Source organism: Heliangelus exortis, chromosome 5 (genome assembly GCF_036169615.1).
Source record: "Heliangelus exortis chromosome 5, bHelExo1.hap1, whole genome shotgun sequence".
NCBI lineage: Eukaryota > Metazoa > Chordata > Aves > Apodiformes > Trochilidae > Heliangelus > Heliangelus exortis.
In genome coordinates this window covers 7518101-7534397 of record NC_092426.1, presented here as the reverse complement: position 1 = coordinate 7534397, position 16297 = coordinate 7518101, and the positions used below count along the sequence as shown (strand labels likewise).

General features: G+C 43.4%; 1 long non-coding RNA gene across 1 annotated transcript in view; it reads right to left on the bottom strand.

Annotated features, from left to right (window-relative positions):
* LOC139796874 (uncharacterized) overlaps positions 1-13273 on the bottom strand; it is a 120683-nt gene extending 107410 nt beyond the window's left edge. Inside the window, exon 1 of the long non-coding RNA XR_011726185.1 lies at positions 13055-13273. This is a non-coding gene — a long non-coding RNA (uncharacterized lncRNA). The remainder of the gene's footprint in view (positions 1-13054) is intronic.
* Positions 13274-16297: the final 3024 nt, after the last annotated feature.

Sequence of the window (16297 nt, the reverse complement as noted above, 5' to 3'; positions counted from 1 at the left end):
TGAACAGAGCACCTCAGATAGAGAGGGACCACAGGACAAGATGGGAAAGTCGACAGAGCTGCCAGTGTTGTGTTGTGCATGGGAATGAAAAGGAGACCAGAGCTTTGAGGAAAGCTTAAAAAAGCATCAGACCAAGGACTGAGTTGGAAGGGAGGCAGAAAAGGAAAGCAAAGCAGTAAAGGCAAACCAGGAACCGAGATGTCTAATTTGTAGCAGCCAGACAGCACCACTCCCACCCCTTTAGCAGCTGGAGCATCGGGCAGCTGAACTCTAATGGAGCCAATTTGCTGCTGGAAATAATGACTAAATTACTCCCATTTGCCCAGTGAAGAGGCTGAAGTCTAAGTAGATGAACATCGGGAGGTAACAAACTGTTAGGATCAGATTGATGTGCTGTGAGGCTTTCCTTGCCTGCAAAAGAAAGCTGTCAGCCCCCCCCACCCTTCAGCATTGCCGGATTTATCCTACTGCAGAGCCCTTCCACCAAGTTGAGCAAGTTTCTAGCTCAGTTCCTGCCAACCCCCAAGGAAAGACAGCTTGGCTCAAATGTCAGCTGATAAATGGAAAGGTTTATTTGAGGAATAAACAAGGGACAAGCCTTTCAGCAGCAGCACTTTCAACCCTGCTCTGCCCATCCCCCTCAGGGTGGGGGAAGACGATCAGTCACCAAAGAGAAGTGGGAAAGAGCTGTTTTTTTACCATTTCTGCCCAGGCAATAGCAGTCAAGCTCTTTGGTCTCATGCCATGGAGGCAGCTGAAGCAGCCTGGGGTAGAGCAGCTCCTGGGGAATTTCTAGATCAGAGGCACAATGCCCCTTTAAGGATCTGTGCCTCTAAAGATCTCTAGGGCAGCATCACTGGAAGGTCTGAATAGCATATAAGGAGTAAATTGTTTATTGAGACTCCTACAAACTCTTGGTCCAGAAGGATACAGTTCCTCTGCTTCTCCTGGCTGCCTCTGCCCATTGCAGGGTGAAGGCAGGATCCCGGAATGGAAACCAATGAAGAGCACAGATAAATTCCCAACTGCTCTAAAGTGAGCATGAGTTTTGCCAAGAGGCATATGCAGGAAACTCCTCAGTCACCAAAACTCTCAGCAGTTTCTCTTTCTCATCTGGCTGTAGGAGCCTCAGGCTCTGCCTGCAGGTTGGGGGCTGCCCCTGCTAAGGCTTCAGTGCTGCTTTAGGGCTGAGCCTCCTCCAGCCCCACTGCCTGCTCACACTAAATGCTGAATTGCAGCTCTGAGGCCAGGCTCCTCATACTTTGATGCTTAGATACCTGGCTTTTAGGAGCTCATCTTCTCTGGGTCTTTTCTTAAGAGCCATCAAGATGTTTATCAACCCCTTCCTATCTAAGCAATTACTCAATTACTGTTCCCAGGATAAAACAGAGAGTAAGGCCTTGACTATACAAGCCTCTCATGTGTGACAAGCCCTGGGGAGCCCTGTCAAAGGGGAAATGAAACTAAAAGAGATGGCAGCCCCCCCTTTCACTACCAGCTGATGATTCATATGCTGCCTGTCACTCAGTAGGAAAGATATTGCAACACTCCATCAGCATCACCCATCACTGATCCTCACAGACATCCCTCAGCCAAGCAAACTTCAGAGGTAAAAACAGCAGCAGTAACAAGGGTGGAAGCCAAGATACTCCACAGTGAGGCTGAATCACCTGAGGATGGGTGTGAACATATTTCTAGGGTCTTATAGCAGTTCAATAGCAGGTCTCAGTCCATGAATCCACTTGCCTCCCTCACTCTGTTACCGCTGGCACTGCAGCTGTCTGAGTGAAGGATCCCAACAACCCCCTGTTAGGGATAGCTTTGGGTTTTTTAATCTAACTCCAGGGACTTGTGATAATTTTATTTCTTAAGGGAGCTCAGCAGTTCTAGGCTTTCCTAGGGCCTAAAGGCAGGTTTAAAGTATTTGAAAAGGAGTCAAAGGAGGGTTCCAGCAATACCCCATTCCTGAAGATGATGAAGAGCAAATCCTCACAATTTGCAATAGGGAAGCATGAGACAGTCTAGGCTGTAGCCATGTAAATGGCACTCACACAGATGGCATTAACCAGGTGCCTGTCAGGTGGTAGGACCAGCCCCCTCAAATAAACAAAACTTTGCCTTTAGGTGGGATCTATCAGCCTATTACACACACTTAACATGGTTGTGTTTTCAAAGCACAATTCTGCTCTCAGCTGAGATGCTCCCACCAAATTTCAAGCCTCAACATCCATCACATGCCAGGTCCAGAGCACTGGCACAAGGCAGTGATCTCCCCTGCAGAACTGCCCTGCCCTGCCAGCAGAAATGCCCAGAGCACTTGGAGCAGCATCCAACAGCTCCCAGGTGCAGTCCCAGGACTGAGGGACACAGCTCACTCAGTCCCCTGGCTGATGGGAAGCAGATTCAGAGGGGTCTTGTCAGCCCCAGCATTCAGATCTCTTTCAGTCATCTTTCTGGCATGGCCCTGCTGTGTGAGTCATGCATTTAAACAGATTAGGGCTACAGATAAGGTGCCCTGCTCCTTAGCCATGACAGAGATGCAGGTAGTGGATGAGCAGAGCTGTTTTGGTCATCTTTCTAACTGGAATGATCTTTCAGTCTTCATTACCCAGCCTACTGCACCCCAGCATTAGCATTCACATCCCAATGACTCCCACGGTGAGTCACCAAATGTGACATATTAGAGTGCAACCAAAGCTTTAATAAACAGGGCTCTTGGTTTTTAAACTTGATCTCTATTTCCATAATAAAAACTTTGTTATTATCTGTGCATGTACTTGTCAAATCTAAATATTCACAGGTATATTCTCAATTCCCAGTCACTCAGTAACTTATAAAGAGTGCAGAGCAGACACAAAAGCTGGGACACCGGGGTCCTGTGTCTTGGAGTAGAGAACAAAGCTCCAAATGAATCTGGCCTGGAAACGTTTCCCATTCTGCTTCAGACTTACCCTTGCTGAGGTTAAACCTCACAGCACTGGACAGCCCTGTGCCTGTGCCACACCAGGATCTGGGATACGTGCCTGGGATATTCTGCCTCCAAAGGTAACTGGCATTCCCCAACCTCATCCATCAGGTCAAACCCCCACACCAGAGGGAGCAACAGCATCTTCTCCTCAAAGATTTAAAAACAAACAAAAAAAAAAACCCCTCCAGTTAAGCTCTCTTAGAAAGGACTCCGGTAGACACTGACCTATATTTCCCAAGGGATGTGCCACCTTTCTCAGTGAGCAGTGGCCATGGTGTCCTGGACCTCACACCACGCTGCTGATGCAGGCGGTACAGAGATGCTTCTAGCTGGAGTCAAGTGGAACAGCCCCTAAAATAGTAACTTTCTGCAGTCTCCTCATGTCTCCAACTGTTTATGCAGTATAGCTTGGCTCACCTTGGCTTGGAGGCAGACAAAAATCAATACTTGACCTATCTTTTGGTGGCACACCTGACATATCTGCCTTCAACACTTTTATCATATTTGTTTACCTCCAGTGAACTAATGTTTTCAAGATTTTCCAATCAATATTAGACAGGGCATTAAAAATGTGCTGAGCAAGCCTGTTCAAAAATAATCTAAATGAATCAATGAAGACAGCTAGACTACCAACAAAGTTTTTACTGTCATTGTATCAGAAAACCTAGGGGGGGATGCTCACTGGGTCAGGCAAGTTTGCTCTGTCACTGTGCAACAAAAGTCCTTGGGGCTGTGCTTCATAAACCAATAATGATGGCAATCATGAAATGGCTATGATAGAGAAAAGAGTCCTGAAAGAAAATATTCCCAGAGCTGCCTTGAAAACTGGTTTCAGAAAGTGCTGGAAGAACAGGGAGGTGAAGGGACTGGAGAAGCTGATGCTGGGATGGAAGCCCAGGGAGACAGTAGGAGTGGGTAAGAGGACAAACAGGGACAGGAGGACATGGACCATCCAGGGTGAAACCTACACTGCCCAGAGAGAGACAGAGCCAGGGGAGGGGGGCAGGTTCCAAAGGGTTTATCCACCTGGTCCCTCAGATTAGGTAATTAGATTAATGAGATTGTCTCCTGGCAACAAGCTGTGACAGGAGGCATCTGGGCTGCAGCTGTGCCCTTGGAGACTTGGCAGCTTTGTCCTGCCCCTGCTTTAGCCATAGAAGAGGAGCAGGGTACCCTGTAAGGGGCAGCATGATGGGGTCCTGACACTGTCACCATTCTGGAAGCCTCCAGAGGTCCTGCAGGTCCCACAGCACCCCCAGGGCAGAAGGTGTAAGAGGGTGTAAGAATATGTGTGTCTAGTCAAAGGAAGCAGTGCCTTGAAACCCTTTGGGGTCTTTCCACAGGGTAAAGGGGAACACCCTGAGCACAGAAGGAGCTGCAGCCTAGCGAAGACCTGCTCTAACCCTTGAAGCTGAAACGTGGAGATCCTCAGATAAGGCTCTAAGCATGCTCTGAAGTCCCAGCACCAGGTGGGGGCTGTGCTGCTGCGGCTGTCATGCAAAATTTCAGCTCCCTCCATGCCCACTTCTTCCAGCCTCTCCTCCCAGCCCCAAGCTTTTTGCTGTAATCCCACTTGTGAGCTGGACTTTGAAACTCTGCCTTTGAACTGTTTGGGGTTTTTTCCCCCCTCCACAATCAAAGCTGTAGCAGCTTAACCTCAGGAGGGTGAATCTCTGCAAGCAGAGCCGTGGCATTGCTCTGCACAGCCCCTGCTAAAACGCAGCAGAACTCACCCAGCAGCATCCTCCCATGTACTGTGCAGGAGGACATGTTCCTCAGATGTCTCCCTCTGGGGTGTCACAGCCATTTCTTTCTGTCTCCTTCCTGACTCAGTAGGGGCTTTGTTAAATAAAGTTTTCTGCCCAAGGGGATATTTTTTCCTCAAGTTAAAAAAGACCAGAGCCACCCAGTCAAAAATCGGAGCCCTCAGTGATTTTTAGGACCCAAATCTCCCTCTGACTTCAATGGATGGGGTTCTCCCCCTTGCAAAAGAGAAACAGCAAGTAAATCACAGTCTGTTCAGGTAGTGGAGGCCTGTGGTACAGTATCTAATCCTTTGAGACCTCCTGAATCTTGGGAATTACGACTACATAAGGGAATAAGAGTTTCAGGATCAGAGGCTTCACTCTCCAGCAAATCCTGAAACAAGTTCTAATAATATTGGTTTCGAGAAGCAATTTAGGAATGAACTGCCCCTCCAAGGCAAAGAGGCTGGGTAGATCAAGTCTTTAACTCAGAGGAGACAAGGGAACAGCCTATAGGGATACTTCTGGGACTGCCTACAGGAAACAGCCCCTGGGGCAATCCATTCCCAGAACAATGATGGGATTTAAATTCAACTGATTGCCTCTGAGAGGCTTTTCAGCCCTGAGTGGAGTGCTGGCAACCAAGGGACCAGGATGTGGGAGCAAACAATGGCACTGGTTTGTTGGACTGGGCAGGTAAAACCTCTGGGAGTAGGGGTTAATTGTGGAAAAAAGGCTGATGCTCCTAAGGAAAGAAAGGGAGTGGAGGACTTGGCTTTTCCTTCAGCAAGACATATGTAAAAGGATGAAAAATAGACCTTCGCTACCCCCCTTGTCTTGCTCAATGTTCTGCCCTGACCAGATTGACACACCAGAAATGGCAATATCTGAATTTCTTTTTGCTGTAACAATGGGAAGGGCATTCACCTTTTTGGATCCAGCTTGGGCGTCACCACAGAACACTGTGACGCACTGACAGGACATTCCCAGAGACTCTTTTTGTGTCCCTACTAATTATCCACATTTTTAATTGCAGAAGTGGAATTTTGAAAGCCACACAAAGAGAAAAATCTAAAAGCAGATTAGTTAGGTAAAATAAAAATGCCCTGAAAGGATATATTCAGGTAGCAATAAAAAGACTTCTTTATCATTGCTTAGAGGCATACAATAAAAGTATATTTTCAGTGCTTGACTGCCACAAATACCTGTACTACAATTAGACATGTTCATTATAAAATTGTGTGGGTGTGGTAATTATCACCCTTTGCAGCAGAATATATTTATACAGATCCTAAATTGTAGCACAAAGAAACACCATTTAAAAATGTTTAAAGAACAGGTTGTGGGGAGGGGACAAGATTAAACTTTCTATTTTATTTTGGGGAAGTATTCTAGGAAAAAGAAGGATGCATCTCACGTTGTGTAAGTCTTGAAATGTGCAACTATGCAGTCAGGCCAGGGGCTGGGAGAGGCAGCCTGTGTACATCTTTATTCATCATAGGAATGTGTAAGTGTGTGTGTGTTTCTGTGTGAATGCATGCATACACCCCAGACAGCTGTTTTTAGAGCTGCACACTGCCTAAAGCCCTCCTTGCAGTGAACTGTGCCTAATGTAGCAATCCAGACCTCAGTTTGGATGTACACTCCTACAGTGCAACTTTTACATGAATTACACTAAGATGAGAATCAGGCCTGCTCTGTGCAGCATTCTCTCACCTTTTGGCAGCACTGCATCTGCAAACACTTTTTCAGCACACAGGAAAATCACGGGTACAGGTGGGGAGGGTGGCTTAATCCGATACCCACCAGTTACTGCCTCCAAGGATCTTCCTTGTTTCCCAGTCTTTTCTATCCTAACCTTGCATTTGGTTTCCAAATGCAAAAAGTCCTTGATCCTATAATCTACCACTGTATAGCCTAAGATTAATTGGTCTTTTATGTTACAGTTCATACAGCAGCCTCAGATGAATCCATCACAGCTTCCAGCTTTGCCTCTGCTGTGATTTTTTTGGAGAGTCTTTTTATCCTAAGAAGTGCTTCTACTGCATGTGGATCCATCATATTTATCTCTTATGTAAGACTGCTTAAGTACTTGCTTGCAAAGTCTTAGCATCTGCCCAAAGCCACTGCAGCTCCTTGCAATGAGAATAGAACTTCACTGGGAGATTTTTATTATTTTGAATCCAATATTCCCAGCTTGCATATTATATTTGCAGAAGACTGTGAAGCTTTGTAAGAATCCTGTCATATATATTCTATTTTGATAGGGCTATTTTCATTGTGTTTCCAAGTCTATTATTTGAAAATTGTCTAACATCATCTCTCAAATGCTGTTTTCAGGCAATTTCTTCTCCTAATCGGGTGAGCATCTACTATTTCTCCCTCACTTTTTACAGCTGTGTTAAAATTTTCTAGGAAGTCAAAACATGTTCACTATAACTGGTAAACTCTGGATTTTCTTAGCTGTGTAAATTAAATTAATAAATTATCCTTCACCAATGTTGTATTGACTCTCCATCTGTTGGAGGCAGTAGCTTTATTTAGTCACAGTATTGTCTGAATGAATACGAGGCCAGAGGTCAGTAAGGTCATGACTTTTCTACAATAGAACTGTGTTTGTGTGCCTCATTTCCCTCCCTTCCACACTGGTGTTTTCAAAGGTCTGGCAGAGACAGTCTGATGAAACACAGTTGTCTGCAAATTCTATGTGGAGCAAGGTAGAGCTCTGACTGCTTTCTGCTGATACCACACAGCAGGATGATGCCACTGATGGAAGTTTTGTTCAGGGCATCCTTGAACTAATTCACAAGGTTAGGATCCTCTGCTGCTTCAAGGAACACTTTTATATGATACCCACAGCAAAGTGCCATTTTAAAATGATCATGCTTTCATGACCAGTGCATACCAATGGCAGATCCACCATCAGCAGAAGCCAATGTTGCACCAGTGCCTCTCTTTGGGAAGCCAAGCACAGGTAACATGTAGGAGGACTTGTGCTTTCAGCCTTTCTCAGGTCACTGGCCCCATGTGATGCTTAGGACAGACCTGGCTTACAAGGTTTCAGTCAGGTGTGTGGGCTGCAGGTATCACCTGGAACATTAAATCACTGCTCCCAACAGCATTTCTGACCAGACACCTGTCAAGGCAGCTTTTCCAGCTTGCATAGGAAAGATTTTCCTTCTTAGCCACCAGGTTTCTTACAGTGCCAGTGATAGAGCTGGCAAGGACCAGGTCAACCCTGTCCACATGATTCTGGTCAGATCCAGCAAGTCTTTTGTGAAATATGTGGAATGTATTGGAAGAGTCAGTACTGCTGTGAAAAAGAGTGACTGCTGAAGATACAAGGGAAGAAAAGAAAACAAATAATATCATCAGTCCATTCACTTTCTACAAGAACAGCTATAACAATAAAATCTCTGAGGCCAAGCTGATGCCACAGTGAAGCATCAATTCCCAGCCCATCAGGAAAGTTGTACCTGTTGATCAGACTTGAAAGCTTTAGAATGAATAAACAGCTGAACATCCTACAAGAAAACACCAGCATCTCCTGACACCAACAAAAAGGGCCAGCCTTACAATCAGGTTTCTGAGTTTGCTCACCATCCATGCCATGTTCTTTTACAATGTGAAGCAAGAGAGAACCAGAAAACTGACAGAATAAAAAAGGAGCAAAATTTCAAGAGGAAACCACCAGCAGCATTATCACCTTACCACTCATTTAAATTTTACTGTGAATGTCTTTTTTCTTTCCCCTAAAAACTTTGAAGAAAAATAGTATTTTAACCAAAAATACATGCTGTCAAACCTGATAGGAACTCTAGTTCCTTATTTTGATTCACTTATTCATGCCAGATCCTTGAATGTGTTGCATTACCCACAAAGGATCAAAGCTCTGGGAGAGGGTGAGTGAGAAGCTTGAAGTGCTGTTGGAAAGAAAGGAGCACATATATGAGAAGCACAGGAGAATGGGGGCACAAGGAATACCTAAAACTCTAGCAAAGAGAAATCACACCAGTTTGGTTCTTTGACCAAACAGTTTAACAAAACCCCATAGTGTTCTGCAAAAGTGGTTTTTAAAATGCTTATTAAAGATTTAGAAATTCCTGGTACTGTTTCAAGAGCATTTCTTGCTGAGCCACTGACATAACCAACTTCCAAAGAAAGATACCCAGTGGCCTTAAGAGAAGTTGCCCATACTGACTATTCCTGGATAGTTCACAGCATTTCACATGGAAGTGCTGGATAGAAACAAGAGGTGCAGCTACTGTGCGAGTTCTTGTCACTCACAGCACTTCAGAGAATAACCTAAATATCTTTTAGGCCTGCAGCCTCCCAGTATGAGCAGTGAAGTGGCTACACAGACCCTGCCATCCCCCACCAAGAGTCACCTCTCGGCTCTGCCCACAGAAGGGCTCTGCAGTCATCAAGGAATGATCATGCATACAAACAACCCTGTCAAGAAAGAGGGGAAGAGGAAGGATTTTAAACTGGCACCAGTTCACTGACCCAGAGGAGCACCCAGCTGTAGTGTGGGGCTGGTTGCAGGGGACAGGTGGGAGCTGGGTGTTCTGTAAGCAAGAGCTGGCTCTGAAGAGCTGCAGGAAGGAAGCACTTTGGTGTCAGGTGCTGCAAAAGCCAATGAGGCATGAAGAATCCTGAGGAGCTACATGCCATAATGTTAAATTGAACATAACAGCTCAACAACAACCTCCTGATCAGCTGAATCTCCAGAGTCTAAACCGGTGCCTGGTGTGCTAAGCCCCAGGTGTTGCCCATTGATCACACATGGGGATGCACAAACTCTTTGGAGTCGGCACAGTCATAAAACCAGCAGATAGCTCAGCTGCTCAGAGGTGCTTGCTGTGCTTTCCCTAACCACAAACCCCTCCCTTGGATGGAAAAATTTCTTCCAAACCTGGAGACTTTTTTCTCCCAGGCTCTGTGATTGCTTGCCCACTGGCTATTCCCTTCTAGATACCTTCACCCTTGTCAATCTGCAGCCTACTCCATACAGTCCCTATAGGCTCATCATTGCTCTTCCAAGGCTTTAAGGTCAGAATCTCATTCAGTCTGCCCCACTGGCTACTACAAAAGAGCCACACAAGGTTTAGCCTGCAACTATTTGTTTTTTTTTTTTTGACCACAAGTATCAGAGCACCCATCCCAGCTACAGAAAGGGCCCACAGATGGAGCAGCACAGCACACAGCACTTTGGTTATAGAATCATTTGGGTGTAGAGCATCATTTAGGCTGGAAAAGACTTTTAAGATCATGGAGTCCAGACATTATGAAGTTGCATATGTTGCATATGTACTCATCACTTCATAGCAAAGGAGACTAATGCTACACTTGCACTGTCCCAGAAACCCTGAGGCCCTGGTCTCCTAGTCCCCATCCAGACTAGTGGGAGTGAAGTTTGGTCCATACCTCTAGGTTCCCTGAGTATCAACAAGTATTTCATGGACAGTGGAGATACTTTGCTTTGAGATGAGACACTGAGATTCATACCAAGGTATTCTTCTGGAATATAATTACTCTTTTTGTCCGGAAAAAAGTCTAAAATATTAGTAATAAGGTCTGTAAATAAATGTAAAATGTAAAAAAAATTTGAAAATGTTAGAAGTTTTATCTGCATTTTCCCTTCTTAGCTTATACTTGAGGTTTTGATGAAAGGCATATTTTAAAAAGAATCATCTTCTTTCCTTGAAGTTTTCCATTTTTAGCTGAAAAAGAACAACCACTTCAGAGAGAACGAGAATATTCAGCCAAAACCTTTGAGATTTTTCACTGATGATTTCAACAGACTCAGCTGGGGGGTCCATTGTTTCTAAGCTGATGAAAAAATCTGTGCAAGAATATTTTCCCCAGTCAGTTTTGAAAATGAAAATTAGAAGTTTCTGCTTCTTTTATTGCATTTTTCTCATATGAGCCCTTCTCACCCAGGTTTACTATTTTTATATTGTGTCCCAGCTGCTAACTAAGCCTTGGCTTAGTGCTCTTACTGCAGTGATGAGGCATTTCCATTTCTGATTTCTAGCATATGTTGCACTTAATATAGCACTGCCCTTGTGCACTACTTACCCTGGAAAAATGGCTGTGCCAGCAACATAACAGTGGTAGAGTCCCTGGAGAACAACCAGGGCATGAAACCCTGTGCCAATATGTGGATGTCACATGGTTAATAGAACAATAATAGATCCTTGAACTATATAAAGAGGTGGTTTTTTTAAAATGTGTACAGAAAGATGTTTGATACTGTGATGAAGGCTTCTTTTTTAGCTTTCTCTTAAATGAACTTGGAAAAACATATGCAAAAGAGCCAAGAGATAATGATGAAAACCTGAACAATTAATTCTGGGGATGAGGCATCCACAGACTGAGCTGATTATTTTTTTCTCTCTTAGGTCTGCAGTCTGGACTAAAAGATAATCAAGATAAGAGTCTATCCTCTTCAAAGAGGAGAAGAAACTATGTTGCAAAAGCTGCCTTTTGCAAGGTGCTTTATGACTTCTGCTTTTGGGCAACCAGAGCAGAACATCTGAAAACAGAAAATGAGCAACAGATCTGAAACCAGTATTGGACACAATTAGTGATAATTATTTGCTGAGCTCTGATAATTTGCACCATGCCAGAAGCAATGCCACAGGAGATTTTATAATGGTTGCATCCTACAAGACGCTGAGCTTCCTTCACTTCTGGAGATGAGAGGACAGGACCCCTGCCAGCACTTAGCTGCTCCAGCTTGATGACCCTGATGCATTTTTACTTTATTCTAGGAAACACTTAGCTGAGCAAACAGCTCCATGGCCACAAGGTGTGGGCACAAGTTGCTCCTGCTGAGATTCCATTTTAGCACAAGAGGAAAATTTTTCACTCTAAAGACCATCAGACATTGGAACGGTCTCTCAGGGGAAGTAAGTGATGGATTCTCCCACTTTGGAAATATTTAAGTCTCAGGGTGCTAAGACTATAACCATGTAAGCAATAATATTAGAAGGGTAGGACCAGGGGATCCTTGAGGTCCCTTCCAGCCTGACATTCTATGATTCTATGAAGATGAAGACAGTTTCCAGCTGCAGCTTGGAGCAGCTCATCTCCTTGCCCTGGGACACAGCCCAGACATCCTTTGTAAAGGTGCAGACTGGAATACTTCCAGGCTTCTGGGTGGTTCAGCTTAAACTACACACCTGATCTGGCAAGCAAAATCCACCCTAAACCCCAGCTTTTGGCTGATGCAGGAGTTTTTGAAAACCAGTGTTCTCTCTCATGCATGCAGTGAGCAGAAGCAAGAGGTGGGAGCTCTTGCAGAAGAAGCAAGAGTAGCTGCAGGAGTAACTTTTAGTAAAGCACTTTCAGCTAAGTCAGAAGTCAAAAAGAAATTCTACCCAGGAGATAAACAGGGCATTACGTAAGACTTCACATAAAGCAAATTATCATCAGATTTACTGCAGTTAGAAAAAGGCTGCTCTGTCTGTTGACATAATATATGTACTCTGAGAAGCCAGTGAGAAAGAAGGAAACAGTATACTTGGGGTTGCTTGTCCTAGGGCTTTCTGTACAGAGACCTGTCAAGCTTTTGGAACTGAAATGTTTTAAGCTATATTTGTTTAAATATGGCATAAAATGGTATAAGACACTAATGTGAAGGTGTAGGTTTTGATCAATTTTGCTTGTGTGTGTAGCTTTGCAACAAAATTTAAAAATCGTATTTAATATGCCACCATAAATTCTGATCATTTTCCTCCTCAAGCGAGAAAAAAACCTGAAGTATCAAAGTCCTTTTCAGATTTTAAGTTCAAAGTTTTTTTTTTTAAACCATGAAAGATCTTATTTTAATATACTGTTAGAAACAGCTTGCTTCAAGGCTATTTGGCAGTAACTGCATCAGTTTATGGTCCTGGGTGCCTACTGTAAGTGGGTGTTTGTGAGTAGATTGCTCTTATGTGGGTTGGGCTTCATACCCAGAATATACCTTCTATAATGCCTCTGTAGGAACAACTTCCATGATGCACAAAGCCCAATCAAAGCAAAAATAATAGTCAAGGAGCCAGGTCTGTGCAGCACGCAGAACTTTTAATACCTGGACGGGTTCAGTTTAAGAATGAGCTGATTCAAAACACGATGCTTCTGTTTTGTTCAACAAACTAAATATTTTTATTCAGATCAAAAATGCTGATTTAGATTGTTTTTCACCTCATATATTTTTTTTAAATAAGAAAAATGTTTCCTTAGTCTAAACTTTAGAGAAACTGTGTGTCCCACCAAAGCCAAACAAAATGCAAAATTCCTTACCAGGTCTTATGGACAGGAATATTGCACTTATCAAAAGATCATTAAAAACAAAAAACAAAACAAAAAAAACAAAAAAAAAAAAAAAAAAAAAAAAAAAAAAAAAAAAAAAAAAAAAAAAACACAAAACAAAACAAAAAAAAACCAAAAAACAAACAAACAAAAAAACAAAAACAAAAAAACAAAAACAAAAAATCAAAAAAAAAACCCCAAAAAAAAAACCAAAAAAAAACCCAAAAAAAAACAAAAAAAAACCAAAAAAAAAACCAAAAAACCCCCAAAAAAACCCAAAAAAAACCCCAAAAAAAACCAAAAAAAAAACCAAAAAAAAACCAAAAAAAAAACCAAAAAAAAACCAAAAAAAAAACCAAAAAAAAAACCAAAAAAAAAAAAACCAAAAAAAAACCAAAAAAAACCCCAAAAAAAAAAACCAAAAAAAAAAACCAAAACAAACCACACACTTCAAAAACTGATCATCTTAATTCTTTGTCCTTTAAGCTGTTGCTTTCCTGTAAATCACACAAAAATCCCAACAGACAGGAAAGACAATGACTTGATTGGAAAGACAAGGAGGTCAGTCAGTAACCTCAGATCACAATTAGCACCAGCTGTAACCCAAGTGATCTTCCCAGTTTAATGGTTCACAGGAGAATACATACATACAGTAAAAGCTACCAACCAAATCAACTCACTTTCCTTTCCCCAGGCTTCCCTCCTCCCCCAGGTCCTTCAGACAAAAGTTTGTTCCCCTCCTGAGCTGTTAAAAATATTTTTAGAACTCTTCAAATACAGAAAGCAGAAAAGGAATCAAAAAAACAATAGAATTTGACACAAAAGCACCCTTCTCATTAGGGCTTTTAAATAGCATTAGAGCTCATTGAATTTCATGCACTAATAACATTCCTACTCAATCCAAGGCAAGCCAGTCAAATCTCAATCTATCAAATTTTACAAGCAAAGGAATATTGCCAAGTTCTACTATTTCTCCTGTATTCATTGTCAGAATAGAGTATGGAGTCTCTTCCAAGCTGCAGATTTCCTTTTTTCCCAATTCCTTTTAAAGATACTATTCCATGGAGGTGAAAAAAAAAAAAAAAAAAAACAAACACCAAACCAAACAAAAACAAAACCAAACCCAACACAAAAAGGAGAGTTAAAAAGGAAGTTAAATCTCAGGAGCAATGTCTGTACAGGATTTTCAGATATATGGTGTTTGGGGAGTGAAGCAGTTGTGAAGCTGGCTTTAACACAGCAATCAGCTGGGATTTGAGATTAAAAAGTAGCTAAAATCCCACCAGACAAAGCCCTTAGGCAGATGAAGCTGAGTGTTGCAACACTAAATCTCCCAAAGACACAGAGGCAAGGCTGAATCCTTGGCCATTCCATGCCAAGCTGCATCTTCAACTTCAAAAAAAAGCAGCCAGTGAGCCAGGTGCTGCAAAACCAGTGAGACCAGTCACAGGCTTGAAGCTGAACACAGGATGTTGGTTCCTCTGGTGCTGCAGTCCCAGAACACTGCTGGTTCGGGCCTTTCCTGAATAATCAGTTAGTTTTACACTGCTAATTACAGAGCCCTGCAGCCCAGCCACCTCCACAGAGCCTTGCTGGGAGTGAGAGCCACTCGCAAAACCTCGATAGAAGCTGTACGAGGTGCTGTGGCTGCATCAGCAGCTGCTTGGTGTGCATGCAGCATATCTTCATTGAATGGCTGGTGAATGTTAGTGATAAGGAGGAATAAAGCATGTAGTTAGAGTTCATTTTGCATGGTATGGTATGTCTTGGGGGGTTTATGTGGCTAATATATTTGCTGCTTGTGCTGGGTCTCAGCACAAACCTCCAGATGAGAATATCTGCTTGTAATGCAGGTTGCACAATTCATTTATAATGAATATAACTACCTGTGAAGTGGATCTAGAGGTCATTGAGTTATAGATTATTTGGGTAAATGGGGCACAAGCACTGCAGCAAGAAACCCATTTAAATATTAAGGAGAGCTATAAACTGAGAAGAAAACGGATAGCAGGGTAATATCATGTCAGCACATGCCCTCCAGAGAGGGACAGCTACTGCCTATTGATCAGAAAGTGCTCCAGAAATCATTCTGAAAACTCATAAACCTGAGTCATAAATGTGGCCAGGAAGGTAAGCTTGCCAAGGCCAGCAGAAAGATGGGATACAGAATTTGGATCAAACGCTGCCAGCCTTATCTCATGGGCAATCCCACAGCAGGATCCCCACCAACACAGTGCTAATTCAGTGAGTAGGAGTGGAAGAGTCATGCCCTTTGGCTGAGAAGCCATTCCTGGGAGGATTTTTACCCTCTGAGTAATGTCCACAGGCACCTGCCTTGTGTTTAAAGGAGCAAGTTTCTGGCAAGGTCAGAAGATTTCTTGTAGGCATCTTATTTTTCATCATACCCAAGGATTCACCTGGCATGGAATGAGGACGACAGGATTAACCTCTGCTGTTAATACTATGGTTAAAGCAAATCCTGGGTTATAAAACTGACAGCTGGACCTAGCACAGGGTTTGCTTTTCCTGCTACAGCCATTTGGGATGCTATTCCTGAAGAAAAGAGGAAAGTCTTGTTTAGTTCCATCCAACACTGGTAGCAGGAATGGAGTAATGAGATTGCCCAACATGCATGGTTTCTGAGAGATACTGAGCAGCCCCTGAACCTGCTGAAAATGTACAACTTGTGACTGCTTCCAAGGCACCCAGCAAACCAGAGTCTGATACATACAGCCAGAGAAGCATGGAAGGCTTCAGGTGCAGGGATTCAGATGAGTAACCTGAGCACAACCACTGCCACCAGTACCTATTGCTGGTTGCAGCACCCACCGAATCAGATGTACCCACCCAAGAAGGGGCTGCAGACAGACGACTGAACGACAGCAGAAATACTGGGAAGCCTGTACAGAACAGCCAGGGAAGGAAAAATGAATGATCACCCAGGACAGAAATACAGGCGTTTCCTTCAAAACGTGCCCACAACATCAGGAGCAAAAGGGGGTTTCAAACTTGCTCGGCATACAAACCGTGCCTGTTTCTGAGGTGTTTCATTACAGTTTCAGAGCCTTTTTTATCCCAGCACTGTCCCTCCCTGCTGTTACTCGCCCGGCACAGAGAGATGAGGTTGGGTGATTCAGCAGGAAGAGGCTCTAAGGACTCAGCAAGAGAGGTGAGCATCAGCCTATTCAAGGGCATGCATGCAGCCTGAAAAACAAGAGGTTCCTGTTTGGCATGCAAAGAGCCCTTTGAAATACAAAAGCACTGTTCCAAGTCACTTGTTCCG